This window comes from Vicugna pacos, chromosome 15 (genome assembly GCF_048564905.1).
Source record: "Vicugna pacos chromosome 15, VicPac4, whole genome shotgun sequence".
Classification (NCBI taxonomy): Eukaryota; Metazoa; Chordata; class Mammalia; order Artiodactyla; family Camelidae; genus Vicugna; species Vicugna pacos.
Genome location: NC_133001.1, coordinates 44,723,341 through 44,730,371, shown reverse-complemented (window position 1 = coordinate 44,730,371; position 7,031 = coordinate 44,723,341). Strand labels below are relative to the sequence as shown.

Genomic DNA, 7,031 nt, shown 5'->3' with positions numbered 1-7,031 from the left:
AAAGTAGTATTACAGATAAAACACTTAAAATTTTTTGATCCAGGTTTTATTATATCCTCCTACAATCAAAAGGTATCCAACGAATACCAATTTCCCAATCCTAGCATTACTAGTTTACAAACCTTAAGGCTAGTAATTCCCTTCTCACCTAATGTTCAATTTTCATCAGTTTCAATACATAGCAGTGTAAATAACATTACTACTTTGCATGAAATTCAGTATTCTAGAGATCCCAGTTATTTATGAGATTGAACCAGGAGCTTCCACCTTTTATGTGATCAATGGTACCATGGAGGCCAAGGCAATTTAACCAGATTTTGTTTGATTTGTGAGAACTCTCTGGCAACAGGTTTACTCAATTCTCTTAAAAATGGTGGCATTCTTTCTTTCCTCCTTTCAGAAGTGGCAGTTACATAAATGGAATAGTAGATGACATCTAAAAATGTGGGCCCTTAGTGAACTTTTTTTCCACATATGGTAAAGGATCAGGACACCTCTCACATTTCCAAGGAAAATCCAATTTTAAAAGTTTGTCTTTGCCAAACTCCATAAGACAGCCACTTTAGAGTAAACCAGCAGAGCATTGCATCATCCAAAAAGCTGTAGGTTTCATCACATGCACCAACAAATCTACAGGGCTAATTTCTGCACTTCCTCTTTTACAGAACTTATTTTACATCCATTGTAGCAAACAGCATTTTACACACTGACATATAAACTCCCTAATAAGATAAAGCAAAGACAAAAGCATTTCTCTTATTAGAAACAAGATACACCGTCACTTAGTCTTTAAACATTATTGCACTTTTAACTTTCATAATTTAACAATGCATTCAGGAAACAACATGCAGACAACTAATTTTTAACAGACAAATTAAAAACCACTTTTAAGCAGACATGAATGTCTTAAATTGTTTATTAGGTAAGAATTTTACAAACATTACTTATATCAGCGGTAAAGGTGGAGCTGGAGAGAATTGCGCCTTCTCAAAACTGCACGGCGAGAACCACCAATTGTGTGGTGAAGCTTGTGGCCTTTTCCAAGCCCAGGGCTCTTTCGGTCTGCTGATGTCCGCCCTAGCATCTCCCTGTGCTTGTGGACTGGTTTGGTGATCCACTGAGTGTCAGGATTTCTTCTGATAGCTTTATGGAATGGATCAATGAGGATAACCTCAAAGAATTTGTATGTAGAATCTTCACCAACCCAGTAAGAATTCAGGACCCGCAGAGCCCCACAGTGGCGTCCAGCTCGCTCCTCGGTGACAGACTGAAGGCTCCGAGCAAACTTCGGGTGGTTAACACCATGGTGGACAGTCTTGCCGTAGGTAGCACCCTTAGGAACGGGGCGTTTGCGGCCACCACGGCGCACACGAATCCAGTATGTGACGTAACCTTGCTTGGCCTTGCATCCCAGTCGGCACGCCTTATCGGACCGGGTAGGGCGGGGGCCCTGTGCAGGGCCGAGAGCTGGCAGTATTGCCGGCAGCGCACCCTGAGAGGAAAGCGCATGACATCGCACTGCTTCTTCCTCCATAGCTCCCGGATGTACTTGTAAGCACCCATCTCGGCTCACCTGATGGCTGCCACCAAACGAAAAGGAAAAGGCGTGTTCATTGAAATTCTTGATTGCCATCATTTCTCTCCAACAATAGATCTCAACATGCGAGTTAGTCTTGACCTCCCAGTGCCCACTCCTTTATGCCTTGTAATCATGCATCCACCCCTACTTCTCTGGGTGGCCAGGTGATTTTACTGTTCTCTGTGTTACCTCTTTTTGGCCAACCGAGGGCTCTTCTTCCTTTCCATGCCAACAGCAAGCAGCAGGCAAGCAAGACCCTTTAAATCTGTGACACTTGGTCTCAGAAAGCCTTCCCTCAGACTCATCCCAGCCAAAATCCCTCCTGCAGGAAGCAACTAACTAGTTGTTTGAACTTGGACAAGTCGTTTAGGTTCTCCAGGTCTCAACTGCATTATCTGTAATATGAGTAAGTTGCGTCAAGATCTCTTCCTGCCTTATATGAGTTTGTGAGTGTAGGAAATTAGAGGAGAGAAGAGCCAAGGGAGAGAGTGTCCCCAGCTTCTCCTGACCCTAGGGACAATAGGAAAGTGAGGAGACAGCACACTCTCTGATAGCTTAAGGAGAGGCTGGAGGGCAGTGATGAGGCTGGGCAACGGGGGAGAGTAGAGGGGCAAAAGAACGTCTTTTCTGGAATTGTAAGCTATAGACACTTGGAACAAGAAGCTGTGTGCAGGCTCTGAGTTTGTGCACCCAGGGTATGCTTAGTTTGAAGCATATCCTTGACACATGCTAGCTCCACAAATGGAAATATGTATACTTCCCTTTCCAAAAAGGAGCTATATGGTACAAGCACCAACTATCATGTTAATTGAATACATGAAACTTCCCTATTAGAAGGTGAGTACCTTGAGGGCAGGAAGCCTCTCTTTTTCAGTCCTTATAGCTTCTCAGCTACCGTAGGAAGTAAGTGTTCAGTTTGTTCAATTGAAATGAAGAACATTCATAGATTTTATTCAGTTTGGTACTGGAGGGAAGTTCTGAGAGTAATCCAGAGTGATTAGTACATTGGATTATTTTAGCACTGATGCTAAATATATATATATATATTTTTTTCTACTTTAGATATTCTACTTAGATGAAACCTCTCCTCATTTACTTATTTATTCATTTGTTGTCTATTTCTTCCACAATGTAAGCTTTTGAGGACAGAAATTGTTTCCCCTGCATCTTTGACACTTAGAATAATGCTTAGCACACATTGGGTTCTTAATAAATATTTACTGAATGATTGCATGAATGAATCTCTGGATGAAATCTCTACTTATGATTCTTGTATTTAAAACCTTAGGGGCTGCCAGCCTGCATTTAGGACTGAGGAAGTATAGTTAGTAATTTCCCCTACTCTGCTTTCTTATCCCTTTCTTCTGCCCAAGTGGGAGAGTTTGGGCAGCCTTGGAAGGTGGGAGGGAAGGAGGAATGTGTCCACCCCACCAAGCTGAAAGAGGGGGACTTTGCACCAGGTAGCCACCCAGAAGATTCCACAGCTGCCCGCTTGAATCTGCTGTTGTCTGCAGCTCAGTAGTGAGTGTGAGTGCAGGGAAGGTTTGGCCAGGGCATGGCCAGACCCACCGAAGTTATGGGGGTTCCACAGTGAGTATGCCCTCAGGAGGTCCTGCCGGGGGAGTTTTCAGCAGGGCACTAGTGGGTATCACCATGAGCTCTCACTGTATCAGCTGCCTTCGCAGAGGTCCTGTTCCCCAGCATCAACAGCTGGGAGGCCCCATCTTCATGGGAAAATTCAGTCACTATTGGTCAGCACAGATAGGAAAGAATGAATTGGTGTAACAATAGCTGTTAGTTTTACCAGTGTTTAAAGTGCAGTAGTGCAGGTTCTTCTTCTGAAAGCCAAATCTAATGAAAGACAAGGGGTGTTAGGTTTATGCTGAATGTGGAGGGCCCTGCCCTCAGTGAGCTCCCATGCAGGCTTGTGGAATCTAACCTAATAATTGTGGAAAGGGCATAACTCCTAGTAACCATTTCTGTTGCTCTCAGAAAGGCAGGCTGAACTATGAAGAGGGTAAAGTTCATCTCTGTTGGCCTATGACTTCCCTCTGTGATACTTACCTGTTTCAGTGCCCCCACCTCCCCCAAATAGGAAGAAAACCACCTGCTTGACCTAAATTGTGAGCAGTCTAAAGCACATGTAGGGGGAGGGTATAGCTCAGTGGTAGAGTGTCTGCTTATTATGTACAAGGTCCTGGGTTCAATCCTCAGTACCTCCATTAAAAATAAACAAACAAATAAATAGATAAATAAACCTAATTACCTCCCAACCCCCCCAAAACACTTAAAAAAATAAAAAAAGCATGTGTAATTTGCTCTTCCTCCTCTATTTGAATTCTAAAAGAGGTTTGCTCAAATAAATGATTATGCCCTATGGTTTGACAACTTCCTTTGAACTTCCTTTGAGGATTTACATCTGAGGAAAGACTCTAAAAGCAAGAGGGAGGATAAAATACCCAGCGGGAAGAGAAAGTACCCCAAATTTGCAATAATAGGGAATGGTGAAATCAATACAGCCGAATACTCTACAACCCTTAAAATCCAAAAAGTTTGGGGCATGTATGTAATCTACAAGATGTAATGTTGGAAAATGAAACTAGAATCTAAAATAGTTTATGCACTGATTTCTTTTTTAGTTTACGTACTGATTACATGTCTGATTACTGATCTGTAAGAACACGTGAATTTTTATATACTGATAAGGCATATATATCACAGCGATTCTATATCACTAATCTGTGTCTAGCTCAGTGCTTTGCTTGTAGTAGGTATTTAGCCAATGTTTATTGAATGAATGAAGAACCAGAAGTAAATTTAGAGAAATGCTTGGAATTTATATTCATCAGATTTCTTTTACTGTAAGGCTGCTTAAATCGTAACAAAAGAGTTTCCAAAAAGAAGATTATCTTTTCAACTTCATATATGTGAAAGGAAAAGGAGGAAATACCAAAATGTTAACAACAGTGGAGTCTTGAGCCATGAGCTACAGGTAATGTCTGTTTTCATTTATCAAGTTCTCTGTATGCTCTTAATTTTCTATGATAATCATATCAGGAGAAACATAGGTTGAAAGGATCATCCAGAGATAGCAAGTTACAAACCCAAAGGAATGAATCTCTGTTGTTGAAGTAGCAGGCACTCTGGTAAGCTTGGGCGTGAGGGTATGTCTGGCATCTCTTGAAGCACACAACACAGGCCACTGCCAATCCAGTCCTACATATACAACTGACAGTGACATTCAGACTTCAAAAGTGAGAAGCAGCCACTACAGCAAGTCCGACTGAAGCCTACATATGTTGGGGAGGCATGCCTGTGTTTTACGTCGTTAATGCTTGGGAAAATAGAGGATAGTGCGTTCATTGCATTGTGCGGTTAGTAGTGAAAAATGATAACCAAAATGTCCGTCACAGAGACTATAATCCCCAAAATTCAGATGTAAAAACCAAAGGAATTTCATGGTACCTTCATCTTCTTAGTTACAATTAGTGTCAATGGGTAATGTCCACCTTAGGAGAAGCAGGACAGTTGTTGAGACTAAAAGGTGTGAGGGGATCATTCAGAAAAGAAATATTATCTTTTTTTTTTAAACTTTTTTTATTGAGTTATAGTCATTTTACAAAGGTGTGTCAAATCCCAGTGTAGAGCACAACTTTTCCGTTATACATGAAAGATTATCTTTTTAAACATGATCACACCTAATTGCCATTGGGTCCAGGACACACTGGAGCTGCATATATCACCGGAGAATTCTCTACCAAGCATGAAGCAAGATGGTGTGCTAAGTAGTTAGCTCTGACAAGTGAATTGACTAACATAGAAACTAAGGATATTTTAGAAAAAAGCTGCTGTGTAATGTGCAGGAATAAAGTTACAGCAACTAATCAACAAGACCTGAGAAAGAGACCAGAAATCCTGTTATTTGATAACAGAACAAGATGACATAATGTTATTTATTTGACTTAAAAAAATCAACTAGAAGAAGTAAAATTGTCACTATTTGCAGATGACATGATTTTATAACTAGGAAACCCTAAAGACTCCACCCAAAAGCTGTCAGAACTAATAAACAAATTCAGTAAAGTCATAGGGTACCAAGTCAATATGAAAAATTGGTTGCATTTCTATACACTAACAACAAACTATCAGAAAGAGAAATTAAGAAAATCATTCTGTTTATGACTGCATCAAAAATAATAATAATACCTAGCAATAGGAAGGCAAAATACCTGTACACTGAGAACTACAAGGTATTGATGAAAAAAATTGAAGACACAAATAAATGGAAAGATATTCCATTCTCATGGATTAGAAGAATTGATATTGTTAAAATGTCCATATACCCAAAGCAATCTGCAGATTTAATGCAATCCCTATCAAAATTCTAATGGCATTTTTCACAAAAACAGAACAGACAATCTTAAAATTTGTATGGAAGCACAAAAGACCTGGAACAGCCAATGCAATCCTGAGAAAGAAGAAGAAAGCTGGTGACAGTATGCCAATAGTATAGTATCATACTATACTATGCTATAGCCCCATAGTTTTAATAATCAAAACAGTATGCTATTGGCATAAAAACAGACACATAGATTAATGGAACAGAACAGAGAGCCCAGAAATAAACCTATGCATGTACAGCCAATTCATTTATGATAAAGTAGGCAAAATATACAATGAGGAATGGACAGTGTCTTCAATAAATGGTGTTGGGAAAACTGGACAGTAACATGTAAAAGAATGAAACTAGATCACTATGTTACACCATACACAAAAATTAACTCAAAATGGATTAAAAACTTGAATGTAAGACCTGAAACCATAGAACTCCTAGAAGAAAACAGCCAGTAAGCTCTTTGGCATTGGTCTTGATGATGATTTCTTGGATCTGACTCCAAAAGCAAATGCAACAAAAGCAAAAATAAATAAATGGGACCACCTCAAAATAAAAAGCTTTTGTACAGTGAAAGAAACCATCAGGCAAATGAAAAGGCAACCTACTGAATGGGAGAAAATATTTGCAAGTCATATCCAATAAGGGGTTAATATCCAAAATATATTTAAAAAACTCAGACAACTTAATAGCAAACCCCCCCAAAACCCAAAAAACCCCAAAAACCAAAAACCAAAAAAAACAAACCAGTCCGATTAAAAAATGGGCAGAGGATCTGAACAGACATTTTTCCAAAGAAGACATTCAGATGGACAACAAGCATGTGAAAAAATGCTCAACATCACTAATCATCAGGGAAATGCAATTCAAAACTGCAAGGTGGTATCACCTCACATCTATTAGAATGGTTATCATCAAGAAGACAAGCTATAACAAATGTTAGTGAAGATGTAGGGAAAAGGGAACACTTGTGGACTGCTGGTAAGAATGTAAATTGGTGCAGCCACTATGGAAACAGTATAGAGATTCCTCAAAAAATTAAAACTAGAACTACCATAT

The 7,031-nt window shown here is 39.7% G+C and overlaps 1 non-coding gene and 1 pseudogene across 1 annotated transcript; one reads left to right on the top strand and one right to left on the bottom strand.

Annotated features, from left to right (window-relative positions):
• Positions 1 to 949: 949 nt before the first annotated feature.
• Positions 950 to 2,735, bottom strand: LOC102534868 (large ribosomal subunit protein eL15-like; annotated as a pseudogene).
• Positions 2,736 to 3,728: 993 nt separating this feature from the next.
• TRNAN-AUU (transfer RNA asparagine (anticodon AUU)) lies at positions 3,729 to 3,801 on the top strand. Its single transcript has one exon. It is a non-coding gene; the product is annotated as a tRNA-Asn (tRNA).
• Positions 3,802 to 7,031: the final 3,230 nt, after the last annotated feature.